The sequence below is a fragment of the Tursiops truncatus genome, unplaced genomic scaffold, assembly GCF_011762595.2.
Source record: "Tursiops truncatus isolate mTurTru1 unplaced genomic scaffold, mTurTru1.mat.Y mat_scaffold_102_arrow_ctg1, whole genome shotgun sequence".
NCBI lineage: Eukaryota > Metazoa > Chordata > Mammalia > Artiodactyla > Delphinidae > Tursiops > Tursiops truncatus.
The window spans coordinates 62,580-78,023 of record NW_022983143.1 but is presented as its reverse complement, the minus strand read 5'-3'; the positions used below and the strand labels follow the sequence as shown (position 1 = coordinate 78,023).

Below are 15,444 nucleotides of genomic sequence, written 5' to 3'. Positions count from 1 at the left end.
TTTGGGACGCCTCTGTTACAAGAACCTGTTTACCGTAGAAGTTCAACATCGAAGAAAGTGGAAATGGATAAAGAAGTTGTGGTATTTACGTACAAAGCAATATCACTCAAGCAATGAATCTATGTCATCAGGCCTAGCAGCCACAATGAGCGGATTCAGGTTTATGAGATGTAACTGAAATAAGTCACACAGAAAAAGAAACATCATAAGGTATCACTAATACACGGAATGTGAACTTGGCTACACATGAACTGAATTACAAAACAGAACAGGGTCTCAAGTTTAGAAAACCAACTTATGCTTGCTTAAGGGGGAAGGTGAGTTGGGGTGCTGCATAAAAGCAGAGTTTGAAATTAGCACAGATACCGTTCCATAAGCCAATATGTAATAGACAAGAGCTACCCCTTGCTCAACGAAATGGATTCAACAATGAGGTATCACCTCACACCTGGTAGAATAGGCATCATAGAAAATCTACAAACAAAAAATGCTGGAAAGGGTGTGGAGAAAAGGAACCCTCTTCCACTATTGTTGGGAATATAAATTGATACAGTCATTATGGAGAACAATATGGAATTTCTTAAGAAACTAACAATAGAATTACCATATGATACAGCAATCCCAGTACTGGACATATACCCAGACAAAACCATAAATCAAAAAGAGTCATTCACCGCAATGTTCATTGCATCACTATTTACAATATCGAGGTAATGGAAGCAACCTAAATGCCCACAGACAGACGAATGCATAAAGCTGTGGTACATATATAAAATGGAATATTACTAAGCCATGAAAAGGAATGAAATTGGGTCATTTGTAGAGACGTCGATGGATCTAGAGACTGTCATACAGAGTGAAGTAAGTCAGAAAGAGAAAAACAAATCTTGTATATTCATGCATATATGTGGAACCTAGAAAAACTGTACAGATTAACCATTTTGCAAGGCATAAATAGAGCAACAGATGTAGACACCAAACGTATGGACAACAAGGGGGGAAAGCTGTTGGGGGGGTGGTGGTGGGAGGAGTTGAGAGACTGGGATTGGCATGTATACATTTATATGTATAAATAGATAACCAATAAGAACCTGCTGTATAAAAATATAAAATAAAATTCAAAATTAAAAAGAATAAAATTTAAAAAATAAAACAGAAAAAACAATTATTCCCTGCACATACATGTATTTATATGAATAAATTATTTCCATGCTTATATCTGTAAATACAAAAAAGAGGAATAAAATCTACCTTGAACCAAAACGAAAAAGAGAAAAAAACACAGAACCCACCAGTTACACAGAGGAAAACCGTATCAGGGCACTTGCTCCAGTTGTAAACAATTCTGAAGTTGGTCAGTGGTGGGGAATCGTCTCCCATTCAGCCAGCAGCCCCCACGCAACAAGCGTCCTCATTGCAAAGCTGGGGCACCGTGCCGAGGCATCTGTGAGTAAACGTGAGCTGAGCCCCAGGCCAGTTGCTGCTGAACTATTCCCACCCGTCCCAGGTAAAACACCTGAATATATACAAGGACTTGAAAGCCTAGAGGAAGGGCCATAGAGCCACACGAGTGACAGCATGCCGGCCGACTTGGTGCCTGCAGGCCAGCCAGGATGGTCCGGCCCTGGGTGCTCTTCTGGAAGATTTCCATTTCCCTGCCTGAGATACCCGTCCTGTCCCTGCCCCCACTGCTTTTTTTCCTTCCTCACCTCTGCCCAGGGAGAAATTCCAGCAGCAGGTATGGGTGACACATCCTCTTCTTTAGCAGGTGGCAGCCTGGCAACTGCTGCAGAAAGTCCAGCAGAGCCCCACTCACACTGGGCCACCCACAAAGCCGTGGCCTCTCACTCCCTCCCACCAGCCCAGCCCCGAGACTGCTGACAGGGCAGAGAAAATGGCGTCAGGCACGGCTGCAGGGGCTCTTGCTGCCTGGAGTGGTATTTATATTGATCTCAACCCAGGCACACCTGGGGAGGGCTGGCCGGCACGGTAAGGCTGCCCAGGTCAGCCAATCATCACCCCTCAGGGGCTCACAGTTGCAGAAAATGGAACTTGCTGAACCGGCCAGGTCCAAGGAACAGGTGTGGGCTCCTGAGAGTCAGGATAGACAAGGGGCTGCAGCTTTGGCTTGTTTTCTAATCATTTTATCTGGCCCATGAGTGGGAGACAACTTCAAGAAAACCCTCTCCTAATGAGAGGAACCCAGGAGTCAGGGAGAGGAGGGGTGGGTGGTGGTTGGAGACAGAGGCCTGGTGCCCCGGGTGCAGTGGAAGTCTCTGGAAGACCAGGTGGAGGGAGGCCTCACGGAGTGATGCCCAGGGTCACAGACCTGTCGCAGCTGCTGTTTGTTAGTTCAAGTCCTGCTCTGAGGTGCTCTGTGTCAGCTCTGAGCGACAGGTGAGCTGGGGGTGCTCTGCAATGAGGGCTATGGGCACGTTTCCTGTGTGCCCAGCCCTGCCACGGTACCTGCAAGGGTAGCTCTGTATCCTGGGAGGGGCCTGACCACGAGAGCCCCGTGGGCTGGGGTGGGGGTGGGGTACCTGCCCAGGTGAGCTCCATATTCTGGGATTGGTCTGACCACGAGAGCCCCATGGGCTGCTGGGGACCTGGTAAAGGATGTCAGGACAGTCAGTGAAGCCACCGAGGATATACCTCCAGTTGCTCCTAATTCCTACACCCTGCTGGTCATTCTACCAACCACCAGGACATGGTATTCTGTATTAGTCTTCAATGATGCCTTCTTTTGTATTCCATTAGTCCCAGAGTCACAAGAAATTTTGGCTTGTGAGTGGCAGGACTCAACATACAACTAAAACAATACTTCCGGGCCGTCTGGCCCCAAGGGTGCAAAAATTCCCACACCATCTTTGGGGAAAGCTTAGCTAAAGACCTAAAAGTTCTACCTCTGGAAAAGGAAACCCTCCTTCAATATGCAGACGACATTCTGATCACCAGCCCTACTAAGGAGGCCTCTGAACTACCAAGCCAATAAAGGATAGAAGTTTGTCCAAGAAAAAGCTCAAATATCACAGACTGCGGTGACCTGCCTGGGCTTCATTCTCACAGAAGGTCAGAGAAGCCCATCCCAGGAAAGGGAAGAAACCATTTTCAGCCTTACCCCTTTCTAAAACTAGAAGACAGCTTAGGGGTTCCTGGGGAGGCCAGGGTTTGCTGCTTCTGGATCCCTAACTACAGTCTACTAGCTGGGCCTCTATATGAAACACTGAAAGGAAAAGATGATGATCCTTTTGAATAGAATCCAGAAGTGGCCTTTCAAGAATGGAAAGAGCAGTCAATTCAGACCCTTGCCCTGGAACTCCCTAATTTAGCTAAACCCTTTGACCTTTACATTCCCGGTGAAAGGTGAATCGCCATTGGAGAATTAGTGCAAAAACTGGGACCACTTGAAATGGAACAATGCAAGAATGCCATCCAGGTAGGATAAACTACGGTCACCAAGGGGCTTGGCCCACTGCCACATCTGGCCAAGATACTGGCGGTATCTAAAAACCTGGAAATCAGCAGCCCAAAAGGCCACCTCCCTCCTAAGGGAAAAGGACCCCACGTGGTGATCCTAACCACCAACCATGCCCTGAAGTTGCAGGGTTCGCTCCGTGGGCACACCGACCTTGAGTGAGGAGGCCCTCCAACTCCAACATCCAGAGAGATAACCGGGGGCAACAGGGCACCATGACGACTCGTGTGAACATCACTTGACCTGGAGTTTCTCTCATAAAACAACAAGAGTGTGTCCCAAAAGAGTAGACTACTGCTTGCAGGACTTACTGCACCCAGAGGGGAGCTAATAATCTTGGCGGGGGAACCGTATATCCCACTGTCACCATAGAAAAGCCTACAGACACCGTGATGATGGTGGCCAATAAGACCGGCTGGACTCCTGTTTACTTCAAAAGGCTGTTGACTCAGTAGCCATCATGGTCCTTGATCACCACTGACCCTGGACTGTCTGGGAGTTGAGCGGGCAGGGCTCTGACACCTGGTGCTGTTTGTACGTTAATTCAGGGGCCTAATTGAAGAAAGCGCAGACTACTGGTCAGAGCATCTAGGCTGGCAGAAACGGTCAGCCTAAGGTGGCCAAACAAATGTGGGGCGGGGTGAAACCGGCCCCCACAGCGTCTCTGCACATCTCTTTCCTGGACCCTTAAAGGTCATTAGAATCTATAACACTTCCAATGCTGGTGCTCAGGTGGACGAGCAGGGAGGCAGGGGTCCTGGGGACAATCAACGTCACCGGGAGGCTGCTGGGGAGAAGCTCTGACCCTCGCCCCAGGGTATGAGGGCTCCCAACTCAGCACTCAGCAGTTACAGAAGAAGGGTCTGCACCCTCAGCACTCCAAGAATGAGGAACGGGACAAAAAGCAGAGGAGGGGTTTGTCCCCAGCAAAGCCCATTAAAAATCCCTGGGAGATAAAAATAGAATCTGGGCAATAAAGTCAAGTCTAACCTTTTTTATCCTTTGTGCTTTGTCTAATTTCACGTGCTCCTAGGGTCCCGCAGGCAGAGGTTCCACACCCGGCACTTCAGACCAGATTTCCTAGTGCAGAATGGCTGGGTCGACACCTCAGCTCCTGGGGCCCAGTGCAGACTCCACGATATAGAGCCTGAGCTACAGCCAACCCGGCCCTCGAGAGCTCCGCCGCCTCCCTCCCACTGACTCTGACAGGATCTCTACACAGCAGCCCAGCCCACAGCCCACGGGGTAGTGCATGCTCTCACCTCTCCATTCTCTGATCAAAATATAAAGTTTCCTTTGCTTGTGAACCAAACTCAGTCTCGATCTGTTGGCCCCAATGACACTGGGCAGGGGGACACTTGTTGGGGTCCACTCTGGAGGATCAGTAACAGAAATTGAGACTATTGTAACCTCAATGAACAGATGTGTGAGCCAAACTGTAGTTAACATAGAACAGTGTATAAGGCTCGGTCAAATAAGATGTTTCTAACACTTCCATTTGATATTTCCATCACTTTTTATAAGCAAGTTCAGTGAAAAGGTTTGTCTTATTTGTCAGGTCAATATTAGAGAAACGAAGTGATTTCTTTCCAAGGATGTACATCTAATAATCTTGGTTAAACCTTCAATCTTGTTTTAAATGCTTTTCCATTGAAAATGATACCTCTCTTTCAGCTCCCCCATTTCTGAGAAGTATAAAATCTTATAATTTATTATTACCAAAGGGGAAAGGTGGGAGGAGGGATAAATTAACAGTTTGGAATTAACACATACACACTGCTATGTATAAAATAGATCATCAACAAGGAACTACTGTATAGCACAGGGAACTACACTCAACATTTTGCAATAACCTATAAGGGGAAATAATCTGAAAAAGAATAGATATTTTTATTGACATCATCTATCAATGACAGTTAAAGTGTAAGCCTAAGGGAAGCTGGTGGTGAGTGCTTCTGACCCTGAAGACTTCAATCATCTAAAGTTTGGACTCTGCCTACTTCCCAAGGCCCTTAATGAACATATGTGTAGCCGTAGCTTAAAAACTTCCCCAGTTTGGGTTTCAGGGAGACACTGATTTTGAAAAAGCCCTGGTGTTCTCCTTACATGAATGGGACTCTTCCTACTGCTAAAACATGTCTGTCACACCCAGAGGATGGTATACCATCTGATCGGGAAGAGTTTGGAAAAGGCATCTCATCTCCTCATCTCCTGGTGCTCGGGTTCACCCCTCCAGCGTCTTTACTAACAGTCTCCCCACTTGGAGATGTCAGCACTGTCAACATCCTGTTGCGTACAGTTTGGAATTTGTCCAGAGGATGAAGCGGAAGGATGAGGAACAATGAGAGACAAGTCCTAGGTGTTCAGACAGGCACATGTCACTCTAATTTCCAATCAGGAAGACGAATTGACCAAAGGCTAGGGTTGCCCATGGAAACAGTATAGGGCTTGAGGAAATCCCACTGCTTTGTGGCCAGTTCCCATAAACACAAGTTGAACAATGGAACTCAGGGGCAGTAAAATTCACAAAACTGCAGAGTTGAAAATATCCATCACTGAAAAATGTCTTGAGGAAAGTCAGAGAAAAGGACTTGTAAGCAAGGGAGAATGGCAGGAAAGGGATTTGAGGAGGTAGAAAGGACTCGCCATTAAGCACAAGAAAAGGAGCTGAACATTGCCAACATTGCAGTTGGCCAAAAAGGGTGTATGTGTTTTTTTCTGTATATATTCAAGAAAAGGGCATACACTTTTTTAGCCAACCAAACAGGTGGGCACTGGAAGTCAATACTACAAAAGATATCACTTCGCATCAGTCAGAAGAGCCATCCTCATAAAGCGTAAACAACAGAAATGCAGGACAGGGCAACGAGAAGAGGGAGCCCTGTGAGACTTATAGTGGAAATGTATATTGCCAACGGCCATTCTGGAGAAGTGTATTGTGTTTACTAAAGCATCTAAAAAATGAGCTACAGAGCATAGGGCACTTGCACTCATGGGCGTATATCTTGGGAAAAACAAAAATCGAGAGGACACAGGCACCCCAATGTTTACCCCCTCTCTGTTTAAAAGATCCTCGACTAGGATATAACTTAAATGTCTCTGGAGGGAAAAAATGGATAGAGATGTGGTACTTAGGTAGAGTGGAATATTACTCAGCCTGGAAATCAATGAAATATGGCCAGTTGTAACAACTCCGGAGGAGTTACGTATGATCATTCTAAGTGACAGAATTCAAAAAGAAAAAGACACATATCATAAGATATCACTTAAAGGTGGAATCCAAAATGGCTACACATGAAATAAATTACAAAACAAAAACATAGTCAAATATGTAGAAAACACGCATAAGGCTGCTAAACGGGAAAGGTGGGGAGGGGTGAGGCATCATCCAGGAGGTTGAAATTAGCAAAGATACCATTCCAAATACCAAACTGATAATCAACAAGGCCTACACGGTAGCTAAAAGAACTGCACTCAGCACACTCAAGTCACCGGAAAAGAATATATACGACTGGTAAGAATCTGAAAAAGAATTTATTGATGTCTCTCTGTACGTGAATCAAGTGGATGTACAGCAGCAAGAAACAGAGCTTTGAAAATCAGCTGTAACCAATATAGTAATAAATTGAAAAAAATAAACGACAGAGAGACAGAGAAAACCTCTTACAACTTTTCCTCAGGGACGGTGATGCAACATGGATTGAACACATCTAGACCCACAGCAGGATGAGACATAAGGCTGGAAACTGTTTGCGCTAAGAGAAATGTGAGGTTGGGTGAGGAAATGCACACCCTTTAAAGTAATACTACCTGGTGCCCATTCAATGGGTCCCAAATCTGCAGGTTCAAGGGATCTTCCTACAGCTAAAACATGCATGGAAAACCCAGAGGACTGTACACCATGTGATCGGGAGATGTGTCTAAAATGCACCTCATTTATCCTCTCCTGGTGCTCCTGTTCACCATTCCAGCCACGTTACTTAGAATCTCCCCACTTGGAGAATCAGCACATTTCAACTTCTGTTTCACACATTTTGCAAATTGTGAGGAGGATGAACGGGAAGAGGGGGAACCAATGAGAGAATAGTTGTAGGGGTTTGGACGGGCACATATCACTCTAATTTCCCATTAAGAATAAGAATTAAAGAAAGGCTCAGCCTGCCTCGCCGGAGCCAAAATAGGGCCTGAAGCAATCCTGCGGGTTTGAGGCCAGCTCACAAAAGAGCAACTTAAAAAATGGAGCTCAGGGTCACTGCAATTCACAAACCTGCAGAGTTATAAATGAAAACTAACGTCCAAAAATATGTTGAGGTAAGGCAAAGAAGAGGATCTGAATGCAAGACAGAATTGCAAGAAACAGATTTCAAGAGATAGATTGGACTCGTCTTTAACGCACATGAAAAGCGGCAGAATTTGGACAATGATGCAGTTGGCCCAAAAGGGCGTATGCGTTTTTTCCTGATTATATCCAGGAAAAAACGCATACGCACTTTATGGGCAACGAAGCAAGCAAGCAATGCAAATGTGCACAACAAAGAAGTCTCACTTCCCACTGGTCAAAAGGGCCATCCTAAAAAATTGTAAAAACCAGAAATGCAGGACAGGCCATGGAGAACAGGGAGCCTTTATACGCTGATGGGCAGTGTGTGAACTGCCGAGAGCCACTCTGGAGAAGTGTATGGTGGTTCCTAAATCATCTAAAAAGCAGAGCTACAGAGCATAGGACACTTCCAATCATGGGAGTATATCTAGGGAAGTCTAAAAATCAACAAGACACAAGCACACCACAGTTTAGGGCTACTCTGTTTACAAGAACCTCAACTTCAGTACACCTTAAATATCCCAGGAAAGAGAACAATGGATAAAGAAGATGTGGTACTTATGTACAATGGAATATCTCTTCACCATGAAATCAATGTAATAAGGCTAGTAGAAGGATAAAGAGTGGATTTAGGTCCGATAATACTACTTGAAATAAGTCAAACAGAAAAAGAAACATATCATAAGATATCACTTATAGAGGGAGGGTAAATATGGCTGCACAAGAAATGAATTACAGAACAGAACAGTGTCTCACATTTAGAAAACACACTTATGTCAGCTTAAGGGGAAAGGAGAGGTGGGGTGATGCATAAAACCAGAGTTTGAAATTAGCACAGATACCGTTCAATAAACCAAATAGGTATTAGACAAGATCTACACCTTGCTCAATGAACTGGCCTCAACACACCCTATACACCGCAGAGAAATATATCTGAGTAATAAGAATCTTAAAACCCATGTATTGATATATCTCCATAAGGGAATCAAGTGTGTGCAGAGCGGCACAAACACAGCAGTGAAAATGAGCTAAACCCCATTATAGAAATAAATTTTAAAAAGAAAACGCTGAAACAATGAAAGAGAAAAATTCTTACAAAATTTGCTCAGGGGCTGTGATGCAACCTGGATTGACCACATATAAACCCACAGCTGGATAAGACATAAGGCTGGACACTTGGGGCTGAGAGGATTGGTGAGCTTTGGTGAGCAACTGCCGAAAGTTTAATGCAATACTTCATGCTACTCAGTCCAAGGGTCCCAACACTCCAGGTTGAAGGGAATCTTCCTACAGCTAAACCATGCTTGGGAAACCCAGTGACTGGTATACCATATGATCGGGAAAGGTTTCTAAAACGCACCTCATTTTTCCTCTCCTGGGGCTCCGGATCGACATTCCAGCCGCTTTACTAACAACATCCCCACATGGAGTCAATGCCTTTAAGTTCTGGTATCGCACAGTCTGCAGTTAGTGCAGAGGATGAATGGGAATAGGGGGAACCAGTGAGAAACTAGCTGTAGCGGTTTCAATGGGCACATGTCACTCTAATTCACATCATTAAGAAGAATTAACCAAAGGCACAGCAAGGTGCCCCAGAAGAAAAATAGGGCTTCAAGGAATCCTGTGGTTATGGGGCAAGACCACAAAAATAAGAGCTGAAAAATGGAGCTCAGGGGCACTGTAATTCACAAACCTGCAGAGTTATAAATGACAGCTATCGTCCAAAAATATACTGAAGTAAGGCTGCCAAGAGGACTTGAAAGCGGGGCAGAATTGCAGGAAACCGATTTCAGGAGGTAGACTGGAATTGCATTGAAAGCATAGGAAAAGAGGCAGAACGTCCACAATGATGCACTTGGCCAAAAAGGGCGTATGCGTTTTTTCCTGAATATATTCAGGAAAAAACGCATACGCCCTTTTTGGCCAACCAAGCAAGCTTGCAAAGGAAATCTGCACTACAATGAAGTCTCACTTCCCCCCGGTCAAAAGGGCCATCTGAAAAAAGTGTAAAATCCAGAAAGGCAGGACAGGCCATGGAGAACTGGGAGCCTTGTTATGCTGATGGGCGGGATGTAAATTGCCAACAGACACTCGGGAGAAGTGTATGGTGTTTCCTGAAACATCTAAAAAACAAAGCAACAGAGCCTAGGGCACTTCCACTTATGGTCCTATAGCTTAGGGAAATTAAAATCAAAAAGACACAGCCACCCCAAAGTTTGGGACGCCTCTGTTTACAAGAACCTCGTTTACAGTACAAGTTCAATATCGCAGAAAGTGAAAAATGGATAAAGAAGTTGTGGTACTTACGTACAATGCAATATCACTCAGCAATGAAATCTATGTCATCAGGCCCGTAGCAGCATAATGAGTGGATTCAGGTATGATGATTCTAACTGAAATAAGTCACACAGAAAAAGAAACATCATAAGATATCACTAATACACGGAATGTAAACTTGGCTACACAGGAACTGAATTACAGAACAGAACAGGGTCTCAAATTTAGAAAACCAACTTATGCTTGCTTAAGGGGAAAGGTGAGTTGGGGTGCTGCATAAAACCAGAGATTGAAATGAGCACAGATAAAGTTCCTTAAGCCAAATATGGAATAGACAAGAGCTACTCCTTGCTCAACGAAATGGACTCAACACCCCATATTAAACGCCTAAGAATGTACCTGACTAGTAAGTATCTTAAAACCTATGGATTGCTATGTCTCCGAAAGAGAATCAAGCATGTGTACAGGGGCATAAACGCAGCAGTGATAGGATTGGAGAGGTTCGGTGAGCAAATGAAGACCCTTTGAAGTCATATTGCATGGTACCCATTACACGGGTCTCAACTCTCCAGGTTTAAGGTATTCTTCCTTCAGCTAAAACATGCATGTGGAACCCAGAGTATGATCAACCGTGTGAATGGGAGACGTGTTCAAATATGTCTCAGTTTTCCTCCCCTGGTACTCGGGTGCAACATTCCAGACGCTTTACTAACACTCTCCCGACTTGGAGAGTCAGTCCCTTTAACCTCCTGTTTGGCCCAGTTTGCAATTTCTGCGGAAGATGAACAGGAATAGCGAGAACCAATGAGAGACTAGCTGGAGGTGTCTGGACGGGCAAATTTAACTCTCATTTCCCACCAGGAAGAGGAATTAACCAAAGGCTCAGCGTGCCGTGCCGGAACCAGATTAGGGCCTGAAGCCATCCTGCGGTGTTGCGGCCAGCTCACAAGAAAGCGAGTTGAAGAAAGGAGCTCAGGGGCACTGTAATTCACAAACCTGCAGAGTTATAAATGACAGCTATCGTCCAAAAATATACTGAAGTAAGGCTGCCAAGAGGACTTGAAAGCGGGGCAGAATTGCAGGAAACCGATTTCAGGAGGTAGACTGGAATTGCATTGAAAGCATAGGAAAAGAGGCAGAACGTCCACAATGATGCACTTGGCCAAAAAGGGCGTATGCGTTTTTTCCTGAATATATTCAGGAAAAAACGCATACGCCCTTTTTGGCCAACCAAGCAAGCTTGCAAAGGAAATCTGCACTACAATGAAGTCTCACTTCCCCCCGGTCAAAAGGGCCATCTGAAAAAAGTGTAAAATCCAGAAAGGCAGGACAGGCCATGGAGAACTGGGAGCCTTGTTATGCTGATGGGCGGGATGTAAATTGCCAACAGACACTCGGGAGAAGTGTATGGTGTTTCCTGAAACATCTAAAAAACAAAGCAACAGAGCCTAGGGCACTTCCACTTATGGTCCTATAGCTTAGGGAAATTAAAATCAAAAAGACACAGCCACCCCAAAATTTGGGACGGCTCTTTTTACAGAATCTCTTCTACGGCACAAGTTAAATATCCCAGAGAGCAAATAATGGATAAAGAAGTTGCGGTACTTACTGTACAACAGAATACCACTCAGCAATGAAATCTATGTCACCAGGCCCGTACCAGCATAATGAGTGGATTGAGGCACGATGATTCTAAGTGAAATAAGTCACACAGAAAAAGAAACATCATAAGGTATCACTAATACACGGAATGTGAACTTGGCTACACATGAACTGAATTACAAAACAGAACAGGGTCTCAAGTTTAGAAAACCAACTTATGCCTGCTTAAGGGGGAAGGTGAGTTGGGGTGCTGCATAAAAGCAGAGTTTGAAATTAGCACAGATACCGTTCCATAAGCCAAATATGTAATAGACAAGAGCCTACCCCTTGCTCAACGAAATGGATTCAACAATGAGGTATCACCTCACACCTGGTAGAATAGGCATCATTGAAAATCTACAAACAAAAAATGCTGGAAAGGGTGTGGAGAAAAGGAACCCTCTTCCACTATTGTTGGGAATATAAATTGATACAGTCATTATGGAGAACAATATGGAATTTCTTAAGAAACTAACAATAGAATTACCATATGATACAGCAATCCCAGTACTGGACATATACCCAGACAAAACCATAAATCAAAAAGAGTCATTCACCGCAATGTTCATTGCATCACTATTTACAATATCGAGGTAATGGAAGCAACCTAAATGCCCACAGACAGACGAATGCATAAAGCTGTGGTACATATATAAAATGGAATATTACTAAGCCATGAAAAGGAATGAAATTGGGTCATTTGTAGAGACGTCGATGGATCTAGAGACTGTCATACAGAGTGAAGTAAGTCAGAAAGAGAAAAACAAATCTTGTATATTCATGCATATATGTGGAACCTAGAAAAACTGTACAGATTAACCATTTTGCAAGGCATAAATAGAGCAACAGATGTAGACAACAAACGTATGGACAACAAGGGGGGAAAGCTGTTGGGGGGGTGGTGGTGGGAGGAGTTGAGAGACTGGGATTGGCATGTATACATTTATATGTATAAAATAGATAACCAATAAGAACCTGCTGTATAAAAATATAAAATAAAATTCAAAATTAAAAAGAAATAAAATTTAAAAAATAAAACAGAAAAAACAATTATTCTCTTCACATACATGTATTTATATGAATAAATTATTTCCATGCTTATATCTGTAAATACAAAAAAGAGGAATAAAATCTACCTTGAACCAAAAACGAAAAAGAGAAAAAAAACACAGAACCCACCAGTTACACAGAGGAAAACCGTATCAGGGCACTTGCTCCAGTTGTAAACAATTCTGAAGTTGGTCAGTGGTGGGGAATCGTCTCCCATTCAGCCAGCAGCCCCCACGCAACAAGCGTCCTCATTGCAAAGCTGGGGCACCGTGCCGAGGCATCTGTGAGTAAACGTGAGCTGAGCCCCAGGCCAGTTGCTGCTGAACTATTCCCACCCGTCCCAGGTAAAACACCTGAATATATACAAGGACTTGAAAGCCTAGAGGAAGGGCCATAGAGCCACACGAGTGACAGCATGCCGGCCGACTTGGTGCCTGCAGGCCAGCCAGGATGGTCCTGGCCCTGGGTGCTCTTCTGGAAGATTTCCATTTCCCTGCCTGAGATACCCGTCCTGTCCCTGCCCCCACTGCTTTTTTCCTTCCTCACCTCTGCCCAGGGAGAAATTCCAGCAGCAGGTATGGGTGACACATCCTCTTCTTTAGCAGGTGGCAGCCTGGCAACTGCTGCAGAAAGTCCAGCAGAGCCCCACTCACACTGGGCCACCCACAAAGCCGTGGCCTCTCACTCCCTCCCACCAGCCCAGCCCCGAGACTGCTGACAGGGCAGAGAAAATGGCGTCAGGCACGGCTGCAGGGGCTCTTGCTGCCTGGAGTGGTATTTATATTGATCTCAACCCAGGCACACCTGGGGAGGGCTGGCCGGCACGGTAAGGCTGCCCAGCTCAGCCAATCATCACCCCTCAGGGGCTCACAGTTGCAGAAAATGGAACTTGCTAAACCGGCCAGGTCCAAGGAACAGGTGTGGGCTCCTGAGAGTCAGGATAGACAAGGGGCTGCAGCTTTGGCTTGTTTTCTAATCATTTTATCTGGCCCATGAGTGGGAGACAACTTCAAGAAAACCCTCTCCTAATGAGAGGAACCCAGGAGTCAGGGAGAGGAGGGGTGGGTGGTGGTTGGAGACAGAGGCCTGGTGCCCCGGGTGCAGTGGAAGTCTCTGGAAGACCAGGTGGAGGGAGGCCTCACAGAGTGATGCCCAGGGTCACAGACCTGTCGCAGCTGCTGTTTGTTAGTTCAAGTCCTGCTCTGAGGTGCTCTGTGTCAGCTCTGAGTGACAGGTGAGCTGGGGGTGCTCTGCAATGAGGGCTATGTGCACGGTTCCTGTGTGCCCAGCCCTGCCACGGTACCTGCAAGGGTAGCTCTGTATCCTGGGAGGGGCCTGACCATGAGAGCCCCGTGGGCTGGGGTGGGGGTGGGGTACCTGCCCAGGTGAGCTCCATATTCTGGGATTGGTCTGACCACGAGAGCCCCATGGGCTGCTGGGGACCTGGTAAAGGATGTCAGGACAGTCAGTGAAGCCACCGAGGATATACCTCCAGTTGCTCCTAATTCCTACACCCTGCTGGTCATTCTACCAACCACCAGGACATGGTATTCTGTATTAGTCTTCAATGATGCCTTCTTTTGTATTCCATTAGTCCCAGAGTCACAAGAAATTTTGGCTTGTGAGTGGCAGGACTCCACATACAACTAAAACAATACTTCCGGGCCGTCTGGCCCCAAGGGTGCAAAAATTCCCACACCATCTTTGGGGAAAGCTTAGCTAAAGACCTAAAAGTTCTACCTCTGGAAAAGGAAACCCTCCTTCAATATGCAGACGACATTCTGATCAGCCAGCCCTACTAAGGAGGCCTCTGAACTACCAAGCCAATAAAGGATAGAAGTTGTCCAAGAAAAAGCTCAAATATCACAGACTGCGGTGACCTGCCTGGGCTTCATTCTCACAGAAGGTCAGAGAAGCCCATCCCAGGAAAGGGAAGAAACCATTTTCAGCCTTACCCCTTTCTAAAACTAGAAGACAGCTTAGGGGTTCCTGGGGAGGCCAGGGTTTGCTGCTTCTGGATCCCTAACTACAGTCTACTAGCTGGGCCTCTATATGAAACACTGAAAGGAAAAGATGATGATCCTTTTGAATAGAATCCAGAAGTGGCCTTTCAAGAATGGAAAGAGCAGTCAATTCAGACCCTTGCCCTGGAACTCCCTAATTTAGCTAAACCCTTTGACCTTTACATTCCCGGTGAAAGGTGAATCGCCATTGGAGAATTAGTGCAAAAACTGGGACCACTTGAAATGGAACAATGCAAGAATGCCATCCAGGTAGGATAAACTACGGTCACTAAGGGGCTTGGCCCACTGCCACATCTGGCCAAGATACTGGCGGTATCTAAAAACCTGGAAATCAGCAGCCCAAAAGGCCACCTCCCTCCTAAGGGAAAAGGACCCCACGTGGTGATCCTAACCACCAACCATGCCCTGAAGTTGCAGGGTTCGCTCCGTGGGCACACCGACCTCGAGTGAGGAGGCCCTCCAACTCCAACATCCAGAGAGATAACCGGGGGCAACAGGGCACCATGACGACTCGTGTGAACATCACTTGACCTGGAGTTTCTCTCATAAAACAACAAGAGTGTGTCCCAAAAGAGTAGACTACTGCTTGCAGGACTTACTGCACCCAGAGGGGAGCTAATAATCTTGGCGGGGGAACAGTATACCACACTGTCACC

General features: G+C 45.6%; 1 long non-coding RNA gene across 1 annotated transcript; it reads right to left on the bottom strand.

Moving 5' to 3' along the window:
• Nucleotides 1-1,265: 1,265 nt before the first annotated feature.
• On the bottom strand, nt 1,266-4,839 carry LOC141277716 (uncharacterized). Its single transcript, XR_012329477.1, has 3 exons — nt 4,738-4,839; nt 4,466-4,555; nt 1,266-1,444 (listed from the first exon to the last, which is right to left on the bottom strand). It is a non-coding gene; the product is annotated as an uncharacterized lncRNA (long non-coding RNA).
• Between the last annotated feature and the right edge of the window lie 10,605 nt (nt 4,840-15,444).